Raw genomic sequence first — 18,807 nt, forward strand, 5'->3', positions numbered from 1 at the left:
AAATGGCCTTTCCCCAGGAGCACTGCGCTCCCAGGGCCCGGACGGCTCCCCTACACTGAGATCGAGGGAGCCCTTCACTTACTTTGGTAGCCTTGGAGCTTATGAACGCTCCGAGGCCTGCCACAGCAAAGCTTCTATGGAGCCCTGCCTTTGGCACGGCTCCATAAAGACATAATGAAACTCCCATAGGCTGCAGTGCTACATCATTGCAGTCTATGGGAGAAGTGATCAGATAATCGCATGTTAAAGTCTCCTAGGGGAACTTAAAAAAGTAAAAAAAAAAAAAGTTTTACAAATATTTAAAAAAAATGTAAATAAACATATAAAAAATAAAAATAAACAATGTAAAAATAAAGATGATTGGCATCTCCAAACCCCAAAATGCCCAAACTATTAAAATATAAACCTATTTATCCCATACGTGGTAATGGGGGGGGGGGGGGAAATGGCCTGATTTGCCGTTTTTTCATTGCTTCCCCTTCCCAAAAGAAAAAAAAAAATGGTCAAAACGTCACACACACTCCAAATTGGTATCAATAAAAACTACTGATCGCCCCACAAAAAAAGAACCCCACACAGCTCCGTAGATTAAATTAAAAAAAGTTATGGGGTCAGAATATGGTGACGCCAACAATGTTTTATGCAAAGTTTTTTTATTTTCTTATTTTTCCCCGACACCCGGGAACAGGGCCGGCGTCAGAACCCGGCATACCCGGGCAAGTGCCGGGCCCACTGTAAGTTAGGGGGCCCACTCGTCTCCGCGGCGTGGCGGCGGCCCCTTTAAACTTTTTACATACAGCCATACAAGTTCATTCATGCTGCGCAGCGCCCGCCCCCTCTCTCACATGATCTTCTGACTCCAGGCACTGCAGGCAGTTTCCATAGCAGCGCACGCCGTACAGATCATCATCTGAGTCTGACTGCTGTAAGCCCGCCCTCAGCCAGCAGCAGAAGATTCAGAACTTGAAGACAGGACTCATAGCCGAGCCCAGAGCGGGAAACCTGGCGCCCAGGCAGGCCAGCCCAGAGGAAAGCTGAATGCTGCTGCTGTTGGACTCGGTTTAAATTTAGGAAGAATTAAGGTGAACTAGTAAGTTAGTAACTGTCACAAAACACTCACAGACCAAGACCAGTTCTTGTAGTATGACATGGGGGGCCTGCCGCCTGGGGGCTGGGCTATCTACAGTGTCACTAGAGTAGTCTACACCAAAACACCTAAATAAAGGCTCAAAGGAGCCAATAATTGAATAAAGAACAATTACCATGTGTTGCACTTGCTTTGCTCTTGCTCAGCATCAGCAGCACACATGCCTGTAAGGCCGAATGCACACGGCCGTGAGCGGTTCGTGGTATCCCAGCCTGGCATCCTTCTGAGAGCAGGAGCGCACGGCGTAATTGGATGCTATGACACCGTGCGCTTCATGCTGCCGCTGCACTACAGTAATACACACGTATGATCTATACTAGTGTATTACTGTAGTGCAGCGGCAGCATGAAGCGCACGGCGTCATAGCAGCAACCAATGACGCTGTGCGCTCCTGCTCTCAGCAGGATACCAGGCCGGGTTACCACGGATCGCTCACGGCCATGTTCATTCGGCCTAAAACACAATGGGCCAGTTTATCATTAGCTCAGGTCAGAATAATGGAGTGAAAAAGTCCCCCAAAAAGTCCTAAACGCTAAAACTGCGCACAAATATGCTCGCCAGTTTTCTGAAAGTGGGCGTGTTTTCTTATGTAAATTAATCTCTAGACAGATTTACTATTGGGACTATTTAAAAAGTCGCTAAAAAGTCGCAATTTCACTTCAGTGAGGACCATGCTTATCTTATGAGACTTTTTAATAGAACATGCGACTTTTTCGTAAAGATGTGCAACTTTTGTAAAGCTGCTTACTGATGGATAAACTGCTACCGTCAAACCACATTTATTACAGTCTTAAAGGACCGATCATAAATCTGACTTGGCTAAAACTGACTTTAGCCATATGTGAAAGTGGAGTGAGCTGTCAGAGTCATGATAAATCTGGCCCAATGTAAACTCCTATAAGAAAATACCAGAACGCATGAAATCAATTATACAGTTTATTGGCAAAAATTCATAAGAAAAAGGAAATAATATTGATTATTATTTTCTTATAGGAGTTTATGTTTTAAGCCTCATGCACACGGCCGTTGTGTGCCCATGGCTGTATTGCGGCCCGCATATGGCAGGTCCGCATTGCAATACACGGGCATCGGCCCATGTGCACTCCGCATCACAGATGCAGACCCATTCACTTGAATGGGTCCGCAATCACAGAGATGCAGAACGAACGCATGGATCGGAACCCCAATAAAATAGAACTTATTCCATTTTTTTGCGGGGGCGGACGGTTAACGGACCCATTTAAGTTGAATGGGTCTGGATCCGTCCAGGCCGCTGCACGGACATTGCCCGTGCATTGGGGACCGCAACGGATGCACAAGGGCTCTTTCATACGAGTAGATGCCCTATGGGTAATCCACTGCGTGAAAGACAGCCAAGCCCCGCTCCGGACAGCAGAGACACCGAGCAGTAACATGATTGATAATGGTCCGTGTCTCTCTGTGACATTTTTACTATATAATCACGGTGAGATACAGCTGTCACTGTGATTTTGTAGTAAAAAGATCACAGAGAGGCAAAGAGCATTATCAATCATGTTAATGCTCCGTGTCTCTGCTGTCCGGGACGGGGCTTGGCACTCTTTCACGCATCTGATTACCCGCACGGTATCCGCTCGTATGAAAGAGCCCTTAGGCCCCTTGCAGACTAGCGTTCCTCCTGCAGCGAGTCCACATCGCAGCACCCGGCCTGATCTCCCAGCGCTGCCAGAGGTCACATAGCATTATATTGATTTATGATCTAACCCTTTAAAGTTCTGGAATGTATTGGATAACACTGGCACAATGCTGTTAGCGTCATCTAATACATTCCAGGACTCTAAGGGTTACATAGCATCATAAATCAATATAATGCTATGTGAATCCCGTCAGTGCTAGGAGGTCAGGCCGGGTGCTGCGATGCGGACTCGCTGCGGGAGGAACGCTCGTCTGCAAGGGGCCTTAGAAAAGGGGGGCCCACTGAGGCTTTATCGCCCAAGGGCCCACATAAACCTGGAGCCGGCCCTGCCCGGGAACCCCGCCGATTAGCTGTTTGAGAAGCCAATGGCTCTCCTGTGAATGCCGCAGCCTTCTCCATGCTCACCAAGCACAGGATCGTACATTGTATAGCGGTTGTGCTTGGTATCGAAGTGAATAAGGCTGAATGTGATACTATGCACAGCCGCTATACAATGTACGGCGCAGTGCATGGTAAGCTGCGAGAGGGCAGCGGTGCTCATAAGAGTGCAGGTGCTTTCTCAAACAACTGATTGTCAGGGGTACCGGGTGTCGGACCCTCACCGATCAGATACTGATGACCCATCCTGAGGACATGTCATCAGTATCAAAATCTAGGAAAACCCCTTTAAGTATATCAGTCAACTCCTTTAAAGGGGTTGTTTCACTTCAGCAAGTGGCATTTATCATGTACAGAAAATTAATACAGGGCACTTACTGATATATTGTTATTTCTTCCTTCGCTAGCTGGATTCATTTTTCTATCACATTATACACTGCCCATTTCCATGGTTGCGACCACCCTGCAATCCATCAGTGGATGGACTCTCTGGCCTCTCTGGTGGCCGGGACAGTGGAAGTGCACATAAGTTAGTGCTTTTTCCTATAGTGTGCAAGTACGGCCACTGCTGCTGGATTGCAGAGTGGTCATCATAACCCCTGGAAACTGGCAGTGTATAATGTGATGCAAAAATGAAGCCATAGAGCATAGACGATATGGACAATCACAATACATTAGTAAGTGGCTTGTATTAACTTTCTCTACATAATAAATGTCATTTGCTGATGTGAGACAACCCCTTTAAGGAGTTGCACAACATTTTGATGGGTAGTCAAAGAATTAAAATATTTGTGCAGGAAAGCTTCGCCCAGGTCAGTATCAGAGGATTCCTTTCCTGAACTGTAAAGATAACATGTGGCTCCTCTGTATTTATTTGTTAGATTAGAGCGAAGGCCAGAACCTTCACAAATAATCCAGCGCAATAACAAAGTGAAAACTAGAGGGATAGGCGGCTGATTAAAGGGATTGTCTGGATCCCAGTACACAACATTTCATAGACCACAATTATCGCCGCCATCCGTCAGTTTTCACAGGCTTCCTCATGCTTCCTGTGTGTTTGCTGCTTCATGAATCATTACAATTTTATGCGACTTCTCTGCAAGTTGAGTGACTAATTTAGAACTGTGATTTGGCCGTGAGGTGGGGCTACACAGCAATCTTGTCTGTGACATACATCGCTGCATAGCACTGTAGCCATAGAAATGAATGGAGTATAATGTGATGGAAAAATGAAGCCAGCAAAGGAGGCGATATGGACAGTCACATACTCAGTACTTACAGGGAGTGCAGAATTATTAGGCAAGTTGTATTTTTGAGGATTAATTTTATTATTGAACAACAACCATGTTCTCAATGAACCCAAAAAACTCATTAATATCAAAGCTGAATATTTTTGGAAGTAGTTTTTAGTTTGTTTTTAGTTTTAGCTATTTTAGGGGGATATCTGTGTGTGCAGGTGACTATTACTGTGCAGAATTATTAGGCAACTTAACAAAAAACAAATATATACCCATTTCAATTATTTATTTTTACCAGTGAAACCAATATAACATCTCAACATTCACAAATATACATTTCTGACATTCAAAAACAAAACAAAAACAAATCAGTGACCAATATAGCCACCTTTCTTTGCAAGGACACTCAAAAGCCTGCCATCCATGGATTCTGTCAGTGTTTTGATCTGTTCACCATCAACATTGCGTGCAGCAGCAACCACAGCCTCCCAGACACTGTTCAGAGAGGTGTACTGTTTTCCCTCCTTGTAAATCTCACATTTGATGATGGACCACAGGTTCTCAATGGGGTTCAGATCAGGTGAACAAGGAGGCCATGTCATTAGATTTTCTTCTTTTATACCCTTTTCTGCCAGCCACGTTGTGGAGTACTTGGACGCGTGTGATGGAGCATTGTCCTGCATGAAAATCATGTTTTTCTTACCTTGCAGACTTCTTCCTGTACCACTGCTTGAAGAAGGTGTCTTCCAGAAACTGGCAGTAGTACTGGGAGTTGAGCTTGACTCCATCCTCAACCCAAAAAGGCCCCACAAGCTCATCTTTGATGATACCAGCCCAAACCAGTACTCCACCTCCACCTTGCTGGCGTCTGAGTCGGACTGGAGCTCTCTGCCCTTTACCAATCCAGCCATCTGGCCCATCAAGACTCACTCTCATTTCATCAGTCCATAAAACCTTAGAAAAATCAGTCTTGAGATATTTCTTGGCCCAGTCTTGACGTTTCAGCTTGTGTGTCTTGTTCAGTGGTGGTCGTCTTTCAGCCTTTCTTACCTTGGCCATGTCTCTGAGTATTGCACACCTTGTGCTTTTGGGCACTCCAGTGATGTTGCAGCTCTGAAATATGGCCAAACTGGTGGCAAGTGGCATCTTGGCAGCTGCACGCTTGACTTTTCTCAGTTCATGGGCAGTTATTTTGCGCCTTGGTTTTTCCACACGCTTCTTGCGACCCTGTTGACTATTTTGAATGAAACGCTTGATTGTTCGATGATCACGCTTCAGAAGCTTTGCAATTTTAAGAGTGCTGCATCCCTCTGCAAGATATCTCACTATTTTTGACTTTTCTGAGCCTGTCAAGTCCTTCTTTTGACCCATTTTGCCAAAGGAAAGGAAGTTGCCTAATAATTATGCACACCTGATATAGGGTGTTGATGTCATTAGACCACACCCCTTCTCATTACAGAGATGCACATCACCTAATATGCTTAATTGGTAGTAGGCTTTCCAGCCTATACAGCTTGGAGTAAGACAACATGAATAAAGAGGATGATGTGGTCAAAATACTCATTTGCCTAATAATTCTGCACGTAGTGTAAAGAGGACCTTTCACCGATTATGACACTGAACTAAGCATACAGACATGTAGAGCGGCACCCGGGGATCTCACTGCACTTACTATTATCCCTGGGCGCCGCTCCGTTCTCCCGCTATGCCCTCCGATATCTCCGGTCACAAAGTTATGGTAGGCGGAGTCTGCCCTTGTTCTGCTGTAGTGCTGGCCAATCGCAGCGCAGTGCTCACAGCCTGGGAGGTTATTTTCTCCCAGGCTGTGAGCACTGCGCTGCGATTGGCCAGCACTACAGCAGAACAAGGGCAGACTCCGCCTGCTATAACTTAGTGAGCGGAGATACCGGAGGACATAGCAGGAGAACGGAGCGGCGCCCGGGGATAATAGTAAGTGCAGTGAGATCCCCGGGCGCCGCTCTCCATGTCTGTATTCTTAGTTCACAATGTCAGGATCGGTGAAAGGTCCTCTTTAAAACAGTTCACTTAAAATGGACACACCACAAATCTAAGGGTACTTTCACACTTGCATTAAACTTTTCCGATATTGAGTTCCGTCCTAGTGGCCCGATACCGTAAAAGAACAGATCAGTTTTATCCCCATGCATTCTGAATAGAGAGAAATCTGTTCAGTATGCATTGGGATGTCTTCAGTTCAGTCGCTGTACTTTTTTTGTACGGAGAAAATACTGCAGCATGCTGTTGTATTTTCTCCGTCTAAAATTCCGGAACACTTGCCGGAATGCCGGATCCGGCATTATTTTCCATTGAAATTTATTAATGCTGGATCCAGTACCAGGTGTTCTGGAAAAACAGATCCGGTACTGCATGCGCAGACCTTTAAAAATGTGAAAAAGATAAATACCGGATCAGTTTTTCCAGCTGACAACCGGAGAGACGGATCCAGTATTGCAATGCATCCGGATCCGTCTACAAATGGTATTGGTTTGCGACGGAACTGCCTGCCGGAATCCAACAACGCACGTGTGAAAGTACCCTTAGATGTATGAGGGTTAATAACTTTTTCCCCCACTGATAAGTCCATTCACTGACAGAAAACAGAGCTCTTCTATATGGTTAATAACTATTTCCCCCACTGATATGACCATTCACTGACAGAAAACAGAGCTCTTCTATATGGTTAATAACTATTTCCCCCACTGATATGTCCATTCACTGACAGAAAACAGAGCTCTTATATGGTTAATAACTGATAAATACATTAGAAAGTCACATAACCTGCTGTACAACATTGAATAAACTTTATTGACCTAGAAATAAACAGCTCCTTTGCAACCAGTAGAAATAATGTAACCGCGCTGCCAAACTAAAGAGCCGCTCCATCCAGCTGGAAAGTTCACGGTCACTCAATCTAGAGACCACCTACCTCGTATTCAGCGCTGATTGGCCGCTCCCGGATCCTCCCACCAATAGGAACAGTCCCAGCGGTACTGTCAGCAGTTACTAGCAGGAGGAAAGAGGTGACTTTATTGAACGCCTGATTGGCTGAAGCGCATCATGTGACATTATTTTATTTACCCCAACCTCGCTCTGCTCGTCACAGTGAGAACAGCTCTAGTGATCTGAGCAGACAAGCGGCGTTTAGTGTCATACACGTAGTTATCAATAAAGTTTTAGAAATGGGCGTCACAGATTTACAGGACAAGAGGCATTTCAAGTGACGTAAGACATTTTGCTAGAGCGCAAGGTGTCCAGTTGCGTACGAGTCCACAGGTGTGGCCATTTTGTTGGAGCTACAATTTCTTCTGTAGCATTACTTTTTGGTCTTCATAGAAATGGCTGCGGCGTTTACAGTGGTCTGCTGAGCTGTGGACACCTGTTACTTACAACAGATTCCGGTGGAGTAAACACGACTACTCCGGGGGCATTCTAGTAGGTGTTGCTAGACTGTGAATACAGCGCTTACAGCCTGAGCCTACTTCGCTGAGGAGAATGCGCGCGCAGCCGGGGACTACGGCTGACGGATGGGGGCGTGGTGCTGAGTGACGGCTAGAGCGTTATCGCAGGCAGGTGGCGCTGCTGAGTGCGCTGAAGGTCTCCAGCCTGGGACAAGCCGAGCAGCCTGTATAGCACATATACTACTACAGCCAATGCAGACATAACAACAACCCGTGGATTAAATGTGCAGCAGGCGGAGAAGGAGGAAAAGCAAGGAGACTCAACGTTTCGTTCTCCTCCTCCCCTGGGGGAAGCAGGGACCTATAACACCTCCTCGGGGTAGAGGCTACGGCTGAGCCCCCCTGAGGTAAGGAGCTGTGGGGTGCTGTCAACTCGAGTGGGCTGGGAAGTGTCCGTGTGCAGGACGCTGTCACCGCGAGCGGGACTGTCTGAGGAGCGGTGGCCGCTGTCACCTTGTGTAGAGAAGTGTGTGAAGTGCTGAGTGCCACACTTTATGGCCCTATGTCTAGGTGAGGGCTGCCATGCCAAGTGGGGGTGCATATGTCAGGGCTGCCATGCCAAGTGGGGGTGCCTATGTCAGGACTGGTGCACAAAGTGGGGATGTGTGTCTCAGGGCTTGCACTAAGTGGGGGTGTGCAGCAGGCCTGAGGTGCAAGTGGGTGTGTGTGTGTGAGGGCCAGACACTCAGCGGGGGTGGGTGCGCCAGGGCACTTGGCGCAGGAGAGTTTTTCGGGGCGGGGGTGCGTGCGTCGGGGGCCGGGGGTGCGTGCGTCGGGGGCCGGGGGTGCGTGCGTCGGGGGCCGGGGGACTTGCCGGGTTGTGCGTCAGGGCCGGGGGACTAATTGTATAAGTATGTGTTCTTTCTGACATGGTCTACATGTCAGCTGGTGAACCACCAAGTGTTTCTGGGGTTCATTCATTTTTGCACGTTCATGTTTTGTTCAGATATAGGGTTCTCAGTGAGTTGGGGTTTTTCCCGCCTGTTCTTACCATCATTGGATCCCATTCTATCACATGGGTAGATTATGACTACGTGTAGCAAGTCCGCTGTGGTTCTTTGGCGGCAAAATCCTAGCTAAAATCTGCTGCCACCTGAAATGGACTGGTGTTTGTGGCGGCATTGCCGTAGGAAATTACTTACTACTGTAAAGGGTGAACGCCACTTGTAAAATCGGAACTATAAACTGATATGCTGCCGATCAAAAACCTGCAGCGCATGTCATTTTACGCCATTGGTTTTTCCGCAGCGAGTGGATGAGATTTCTGTGACCTCATCCAGTTTGCTTTTACTGTAAGAGCTACAGAATTTCCACCTGCAATTCTGCTGCATAGAGTCCACAACAACGTCACATCGTGGCCTTATCTCTAATGTTTTGTGGTCTTTGCTGTGTATCATGTACTGCAGGGGTGAGATTAACATTTTTGAAATTGCTTGGCTGACTAAGATATGCATGGTGCCTGTGGTGCAGAAAATGATCCCCAATCTCTTATCAAATAAAAATTGTAATATGTCAGGTGCACTTTTAGTCTACAAATACATAGTATATAAGGCCGAAAAAAGACATTTGTCCATCCAGTTCGGCCTGTAAGGGTCCATTCACACGTCCGTTGTTTCTTTCCTGATCTGTTCCGTTTTTTGCGGAACAGATCTGGACCCATTCATTTTCAATGGGTCCTGAAAAAAATCGGACAGCACAATGTCTGATTTTTTTTCAGGACCCATTGAAAATGAATGGGTCCAGATCTGTTCCGCAAAAAACGGAACAGATCAGGAAAGAAACAACGGACGTGTGAATGGACCCTTATCCTGCAAGTTGATCCAGAGAATGGCTTCTATCTCCCAGGGTTATTTTTGCCTATTTTCCCCACTTAAAGGGGTTGTCCGGGTTCAGAGCTGAACCCGGACATCCCTCCATTTTCACCGCGGCAGCCCCCCTGACATGAGTATCGGAGCAGTTCATGCTCCGATGCTCTATTTTGCCCTGCGCTAAATTGCGCAGGGCAAAGGCATTTTTAGGAGTTCTGGTGACGTACCGGGGCTCTCCATGGGGCTGCCAGGAAACCCGGTGACGTCATCGGCACTGATGGGCGGGATTTATCTGCCCTAGCCAGTAAAACGGCTAAGCACGCCCCTTAGAGCCGGTGACGTCACCGAACACACTGCCGGGCGGAAGTTGCAGCCCGGCAGTGTGTTATTGAAGCTCAGGGCAAGTGAGCGCATCGGAGCATGAGATGCTGATGCCTCAGGGGGGCTGTCTGGGTGAAAAAAAAGGTATGTCCGGGTTCAGCTCTGAAACCGGACAACCCCTTTAAGGAGGAAAAAAATTCCCTGAATCAACGTCCCCTCTCTAGTAGCTATAACCTGTAATATTATTACACTCCAGAAATACATCCAAGTCCCTCTTGAACTCTCTTAGTGAACTCACCATCACCACCTCCTCAGGCAGAGAGTTCCATAGTCTCACTGCTCTTACTGTAAAGAATCCTCTTCTATGTTTATGTATAAACCTTCTTTCCTCCAGACGCAGAGGATGTCCCCTAGTCACAGTCCTGGGGATAAATAGATGATGGGAGAGATCTCTGTACTGACCCCTGATATACACTCACCTAAAGAATTATTAGGGACCCCCTTTTGACTTCAGAACTGCCTTAATTCTACGTGGCATTGATTCAACAAGGTGCGGATAGCATTCTTTAGAAATGTTGGCCCATATTGATAGGATAGCATCTTGCAGTTGATGGAGATTTGAGGGATGCACATCCAGGGCACGAAGCTCCCGTTCCACCACATCCCAAAGATGCTCTATTGGGTTGAGATCTGGTGACTGTGGGGGCCATTTTAGTACAGTGAACTCATTGTCATGTTCAAGAAACCAATTTGAAATGATTCGAGCTTTGTGACATGGTGAATTATCCTGCTGGAAGTAGCCATCAGAGGATGGGTACATGATGGTCATGAAGGGATGGACATGGTCAGGTAGCCCGTGGCATTTAAACGATGGCCAATTGGCACTAAGGGGCCTAAAGTGTGCCCAGAAAACATCCCCCACACCATTACACCACCACCACCAGCCTGCACAGTGGTAACAAGGCATGATGGATACATGTTCTCATTAAGTTTACGCCAAATTCAGACTCTACCATTTGAATGTCTCAACAGAAGTCGAGACTCATCAGACCAGGCAACATTTTTCCAGTATTCAACAGTCCAATTTTGGTGAGCTCGTGCAAATTGTAGCCTCTTTGTCCTATTTGTAGTGGAGATGAGTAGTACCACCTTTCTTTCCCATTCTGACATTCAGTTTGGAGTTCAGGAGATTGTCTTGACCAGGACCACAACCCTACATGTTTTGAAGCAACTGCCATGTGATTGGTTGATTAGATAATCGCATAAATGAGAAATAGAACAGGTGTTCCTAATAATTCTTTAGGTGAGTTTATACATAGTAATTAGATCTCCGCTCAGTCGTCATTTTTGAGTGAATAACCCTAAGGCTACATGCACACGACTGTATGTGTTTTGCGGTCCGCAAATCGCGAATCTGCAAAATAAAACGATTGACATCCGTATGCCATCCATTTTTTTTTTTTTTGCGAATCCATTGTAACAATGCCTAAAACGGAGAAGAATAGGACATGTTCTATTTTTTTTTTTTTTTTTTTTTTTTTTTTACGGGGCTACAGAACTGACATATGGTCAGTATTTTTGCAGACCCATTGAAATTAATGGGTCCCGTTCCTATACCCAAAAAAAACGGAACGGAAACAAAATACATTTGTGTACATGTAGCCTAATGTTGACAATCTTCCAGGGTACTGTAGTCCCCCCCCCATTCCAGTTATTACTTTAGTTGCCCTCCTCTGAACCCTCTCCAGCTCTGCTATGTCTGCCTTGTTCACAGGAGCACAGAACTGTACACAGTACTCCATGTGTGGTCTGACTAGTGATTTGTAAAGTGGTAGGACTGTGTTCTCATCACAGGCATCTATGCCCCTTTTGATGCAACCCATTATCTTATTGGCCTTGGCGGCAGTTGACAGCTTAGTTTGCTGTTCACTAAAATTCCTAGGCCCTTTTCCATGTAAGTTTTACCATTTAGTATGTATAGGTGACTTGCATTATTCCTTCCTATGTGCATAACCTTACATTTGTCAGTGTTAAACCTCACCTGCCATTTCTCTGCCCAAGCTTCCAATCTATCCAGATCCCTCTGTAGTAGTATGCTGTCCTCTTCCGTGTAAATTTCTTTACACAGTTTAGTGCAATTTTCAAAAATTCATATATTACTGTGCAAGCCTTCTACAAGATCATTAATATATTGAAGAGAATAGGCCCCAATACTGACCCCTGTGGTACCCCACTAGTGACAGTGACCCAATCCGAGTGTACCTTTTAATAACCACCCTCTGTTTTCTATCACTGAGACAGTTACCCACATACAGACATTTTCTCCCAGTCCGAGCATTGTTATTTTATATACTAACCTTTTTATGTGGCACTGTATCAAATGCTTTGGAGAAGTCCAGATATACGACATCCATTGATTTGCTGCTGTCAAGTCTATAACTTACCTCCTCATAGAAACTGATTAAATTAGTTTGACATGACTGATCCCTTCTGAAGCCATGCTGATATGGCGTTATTTGCTTATTTTCATTAACTTTTCCAAGATAGCATCTCTTAGGGTACTTTCACATTAGCGGTAGGGCAGTCCGGCAGGCAGTACTTTTTGTCTGGCTGCCTCTCGACGTGCGCTGCCGCCGGAACTCCGCCCCCGCCCTTAGTATAGTCAATGGGGACGGAGCGGCAGTTCGGGGGCACACGTGAACTAGCTGCAGGACAGATACGACAGACTGCCGGACTCCCCTGCTGTAGTGTTAAACTAGCCTTAGAAAACCTTCAAACAGTTTACTCACGACAGATGTTAAACTTACCGGCCTTTAGTTTCCGGGCTCTGTTTTTGGACCCTTTTTGGATATTGGCACTACATTTGCTATGCGCCAATACTGTGGAACAATAACGGTCAGTATAGAGTATAGTATAGAGTCCTTAAATAGCCAGACCCTTATTTCTGATATGACATTACTTAATTCTCTTAGGGTACGGGGATGTATGCCATCTGGTCCTGGCGATTTGTCTAGTTTAATCTTTTTAAAATGCCGCTGTACTTTTTCCTGGGTCAGACATGGCACTTTTAATGGGGAATTAACTTTTACATTCTACATTTCATCTGACAGTTAATTTCCACCTCATCACCACGACGGCTATGAGGAGATTGACCCCTGACCTCTGTAGCGGCAGGAACAGAGAGAGGGTTTAAATCCCCCCCTCCTACCACCAACACCAGTGTTTCCTGTCCCTACAGAGGACAGGGGCAGAGAGAGTCTCCCTGTGAGGAGATGAAGACGGATACTTTTCCTGGCACCTACCGGTGTTCCCCCTGCCCTCCTGCGGTCGGCGTACTAATGCTGGGCAGGGGTGAAGGAGGGAGGCCTCGCTCCATTATTAGATGAGAGCCTGCTCCCGGCTGCGATCTCCCGCCGAGCCTTTGAAGGCATTCACCGGGTGCGCACCGAAGCGCTTCTGAAGGCGGCCGACATCACTTCCGGTGGACGAGGGAAGTGACGTCATCCAGGAAGCGTCTCCAGCTTCAAATTTCGGCGCCAGCAAGCGCTGAATGCCTCCTGTACTGGCATACCTTGGAGTCTGTGCGCGGTCATGTCGGCTGAACCCCGCTCCCCTGGAGACCCTCCTGTGCCGCCTACTGTAAGTCCCCTGTGGGGAAGCGCTTGTTGCTCTGTTACTTGTTCCTTCGAAAACACTGTACCAGGTTGCCTACTCCTCCTCCACTTCTCAGGCTTGGGGCTTAATCTCCATGCATTTATTTTCATGGCTGATAGGGATTATTTCCCCCAGGTTCCTAAGGAGGCCCAGAATCAGGAAACAGGCCAAATGCGTGATTACCGCAAGAAACTTTGCAAGGACTGCATTTCTAGTGTCATTGCGGAAGAACAGCCTTCCTTCCTTGATGAATTGAGGTCTATGATCCATGATGAAGTAAAGACCTCCTTATCCCAAATTTCCCCCCCTCTCAGGGACCCGCATCCACCTAAAAGGAGAAGGGAACCCTCTCCCTCCTTATCTGACCCGGAGGTAACGGGGGAAGATGCCTCTACATCTAGAGCCTGGGAGGACGAGGAGGCTTCCTCTGACATTGACACTGCTGAGTCAGAGAGGAAATTTTGTTTCTCACTAGAGGAGATGCCGGACCTTCTAAGGGCTGTCCGGGCCACGATGGGGATAGAAGACACCCCAAAGGCCCACTCAATACAAGACGAGATGTTTGGGAGACTCCGAGTTAAGAAAACCCGCGTGTTTCCGATTAACGAAAATATTCGAGATATGGTTCTCGACGAATGGTCCAACCCTGAAAAATGGTTGGGGGTATCCAAATCCTTTAAGAACCGGCTGTTATTTGATTCTAATGAGGGGAAGATTTTTAATGAGACTCCCAAAGTGGACATTCAGGTCGCTACACCTGCCTTGCCCTTTGAAGATACCTCACAGTTGCCTGACCCCATGGATAGGAAGGCAGATAGTCTCCTGAAAAAATCATGGGAAGCGGCCATGTTTAATCTAAAGGCTAACATCGCGGCCACCTCGGTAGCTAGGTCCATGAGGTTGTGGCTTGACGAGTTAGAATCTCACATTAGAGATAATACCCCCAGGGAAGAGTTACTTAGGTCCCTCCCCCTATTGAAGTCCGCCACAGCCTTCATGGCAGACGCCTCGGCCGAATCTGTTAGATTCGCCGCAAAGTATGCTGGGCTTTCCAACGCTGCCCGCCGCGCTTTGTGGATGGTCAGGCGACAATACTTCAAAAATGAAGCTATGTTCCATTCCGTTTTCAGGGGAATATGTCTTTGGCCTGGTCTTGGACCGTATCCTTGAAAAGGCCGCGGACAAGAAGCGCTTCCCTGAGGAAAGATCCTTCAAGAGGAAATATCCCTTTCGGGCCCCCTCTAGCCAGAATAAACCCTTCAGGGATAAGGGAAAGTAGGGGTTGGAGCCATCCTAAAGGGGGCAGGGGTAGAAGTAACCCCTCTTCCTCCCAAAGTAAATCCTCCAACAAACAATAACGCCAGCGTGGGGGGGAGATTAAGGAAATTTCTGACTCCGTTGGAGTCCATTACCCCGAATCCTTGGGTCCGGGACATCATAAAATTCGGTTACCGAATCGAACTTTCCTCATCTCCCCCAAACCGCTTCATCGTCACGAATCCAAGCTCCTCCAGTATACGCATTAAAAATTCTGCAGGGAATCCAGAACCTCCTAGCTATGGATGTGATAGTACGGGTCCCTCCTTCTCAACTAGGTCAGGGCTTCTATTCAAATCTTTTTTCTGGTAGAGAAGAAAGAGGGGTCTTTCCGTACAATTATAAACCTGAAAGCCTTGAACAAATTCATAACTTATCGGAAGTTCAGGATGGAATCCCTAAAGTCCCTGATCCCCTTAATAGGGAAGAATGCCCTGATGTGCTCAGTAGATCTTCAGGATGCCTACTACCACGTTCCAATTCATCCAGAATCCCAGAGGTTCCTAAGATTTGCTATCCAGGACCACAGGGGGGTAACCAGCCACTTCCAGTTTACGGCCCTCTCCTTTGGGATATCATCTGCACCCAGAGTCTTTACGAAGCTGGTAGTCAAGATGGTAGCCTTCCTGAGACACAAGGGACTAGTGATTGTTCCATACCTGGAGGACTTCCTCTTGGTCGGGAATTCAGAGGACAATCTGAGATCAGACTTACTAACCTTCCTATCTCTCATCCAGGATCTAGGATGGTTGGTGAACCAGAAAAAGTCAAATCTTGTGCCTCCAGCACTATCCAGTTTTTAGGTGTCATCCTGGACTCCCGGGCTTAACGTACCATTCTTCCACCAGACAAGATCAAAAGCCTCCAACTGAAGATTCGTCGGTTTCAGAACAGGAGGTCTTGTCCCATAAGGGAAGCCATGAGCCTCCTGGGCCTTCTTTCGTCCTGCATCCCGTCCGTTCCCTGGAGCCAGTCCCACTTTCGATCTCTTCAGTTATGGATCCTCAGATCTTGGGACAGACGACAGTCCTCACTGAACCACAAGGTTCTGATCCCTCCTGCGGTGAAGGCCTCCCTGAGCTGGTGGAAATACACAGCCAACCTGTCCTTGGGAGTCGCCTGGGAGAAGACCCCCCTACATCCAGGTTCTTACGGACGCAAGCGAAAAAGGATGGGGTGCGAAAGTGGGAGATCACTTCTTTCAGGGTTCCTGGATTCTAATAACCCGCTCCCAATCTTCCAACTTCAGGGAGCTGGAAGCGGTCCGAAAAGCTCTGAAAGCGGCAGAAGTCCTCCTTATGGGTCATCACATAAAAATACTTTCCGACAATACTACGACGGTAGCGTACCTTTCCCATCAGGGAGGCACGAGATCGAAGAAGCTGATGTCAATCGCAAGAAAAATCTTCGCCTGGGCAGAGTCTCGCGTGAGGTCCATCTCCGCAATTCATTTGAAAGGGATACTAAACGTGGAGGCAGACTATCTCAGTCGTCAGTTGATAGACCATACCGAATGGTCTTTGAATCAGGACGTGTTCCAGACTCTGGTGGAAAGGTGGGGCGCTCCACAGGTGGACCTGTTTGCCTCCAAGAAGAACGCAAAGGTGCCGACATTTTGTTCATTGAACCCTCGAGACAACCCTTGGGCTCAAGATGCACTCACGATTCCTTGGGACTGGGATCTGTGCTACGCATTCCCACCCTTGCTTCTGCTTCCCAGGATAATTCAAAAGCTCAACCTAGAAAACTCGACTCTGATCCTAATAGCTCCCTATTGTCCGAAAAGGAGCTGGTTCCCTTCCTTAAAGAACCTATCGATAGAAGACCCATGGCCTCTTCCCTCCAGGAGGGACAGTCTTCATCAAGGGCCGATATTCCACCCAAAGTCGAGTTTCCTCAAGTTATCTGCTTGGATCCTGAAGTCCAGAGGTTGAAATCCCAAGGGCTTTCTGATCAGGTGATTTCTACCCTAAAAGCAAGTAGGAGAAAAGTTACCTTCTCAATATATCTGAAGATCTGGAAGCCGTTTTGTTCCTGGAGCGGCAGTCCTGCCCCAAATCTAGAACCTACCCAATTTCCAGAAGATCTTAGATTTCCTCTAGCAGGGACTTGAATTGGGTCTCAGGCCTTCCACCCTTAAGGTACAAGTCTGTTTTTTTAAATCAAGATCTAGCCAATCATCGCTGGATCAGAAGATTTATGAGAGCTGCTTCTCGACTTCGCCCCTCTCTGAAAACCAGGATCCCCAATTGGGATCTCAATACGGTGCTCACAGGCTTGACCCTCGCCCCGTTCGAGCCCTTAGCTAGTTGTTCTACTAAACATCTTTTTCTAAAAACAGCTTTTTTGGTGGCCATCACGTCCGCAAGAAGGTTAGGCGAGATCCAAGCTCTATCCATTCAGGAACCCTATCTCTGTATCACCGATGATCGAATTGTCCTTAAATTAGATCCAGGGTTTTTACCGAAGGTAGTATCGGATTTCCACCGTAACCAGGATATAGTATTGCCTTCCTTTTGCAGTAATCCCTCTAATGATAGGGAGTCTAGCTTCCATTCTCTGGATGTGAGACGCTCAGTCCTGCGATATCTCGAGGTATCTAAAGATTTCCGTAAATCCAATAACCTATTTGTCCTATTCTCAGGTAAGAATAAGTCTTAAAAAGATTAATGAATACAAATTACTGGATCTAAATGACATACACCCCCGTATCCTAAGAGAATTTAGTAATGTCATAGCCAGACCCTTATTTCTGATATTTAAGGACTCTATACTGACAGGGAGTGTTCCACAGGATTGGCGCTTAGCAAATGTGGTGTCAATATTCAAAAAGAGGTCAAAAAACAGAGCCCGGAAACTATAGGCCGGTAAGTTTAACATCTGTCGTGGGTAAACTGTTTGAAGGTTTTCTAAGAGATGCTATCTTGGAGTACCTCAATGAAAATAAGCAAATAACTCCATATCAGCATGGCTTCATGAGGGATCGGTCATGTCCAACTAATTTAATCAGTTTCTATGAGGAGGTAAGTTCTAGACTTGACAGCGGCGAATCAATGGATGTCGTATATCTGGACTTCTCCAAAGCATTTAACACTGTACCATATAAAATGAGAATGTTTGGACTGGGAGAAAGTGTCTGTATATGGCTGAGTGATAGAAAACAGAGGGTGGTTATTAACGGTACACACTCAGATTGGGTCACTGTCACTAGTGTAGTACCTCAGGGGTCAGTATTGGGCCCTATTCTCTTCAGTATATTTATTAATGATCTTGTAGAAGGCTTGCACAGTGAAATATACATTATTTTTCCAGGTGACACTAAACTGTGTAAAGTCATTGACACGGAAGAGGACAGTATACTGCTACAAATCGATCTGGATAGATTGGACGCTTGAGCAGAGAAGTGGCAGATGAGGGTTAGCACTGACAAATGTAAGGTTATGCACATGGGAAGGAATAATGCAAGTCACCCGTACATTCTAAATGGCAAAACACTGGGTAACACTGACATGGAAAAGGACCTAGGAATTTTAGTGAACAGCAAACTAAGCTGTAGAAACTAGTGTCAGGCATCAAAAGGGGCATAGATGCCCGTGGTGAGTCCTACCACTTTACAAATCATTAGTCAGACCACACATGGAGTACTGTGTACAGTTCTTGGCTCCAGTGAACAAAGCAGACATAGCAGAGCTGGAGAGGGTTCAGAGGAGGGCAACTAAAGTAATAACTGGAATGGAAGCTATTCTGATTGCCCGATTTAATGGAATCATTTTCCTCTAAAATTAGGAAA

The 18,807-nt window shown here is 46.6% G+C and overlaps 1 protein-coding gene across 1 annotated transcript in view; it reads left to right on the forward strand.

The window, feature by feature from the left end:
• The first annotated feature begins 7,867 nt into the window (after positions 1 to 7,867).
• Positions 7,868 to 18,807, forward strand: part of LOC122941072 (signal transducer and activator of transcription 5B) — a 195,696-nt gene continuing 184,756 nt past the window's right edge. Inside the window, exon 1 of the mRNA XM_044298062.1 lies at positions 7,868 to 8,264. The gene's annotated coding sequence lies outside the window, so the exon portion shown is untranslated. The remainder of the gene's footprint in view (positions 8,265 to 18,807) is intronic.

Source organism: Bufo gargarizans, chromosome 6 (assembly GCF_014858855.1).
Source record: "Bufo gargarizans isolate SCDJY-AF-19 chromosome 6, ASM1485885v1, whole genome shotgun sequence".
Lineage (NCBI taxonomy): Eukaryota > Metazoa > Chordata > Amphibia > Anura > Bufonidae > Bufo > Bufo gargarizans.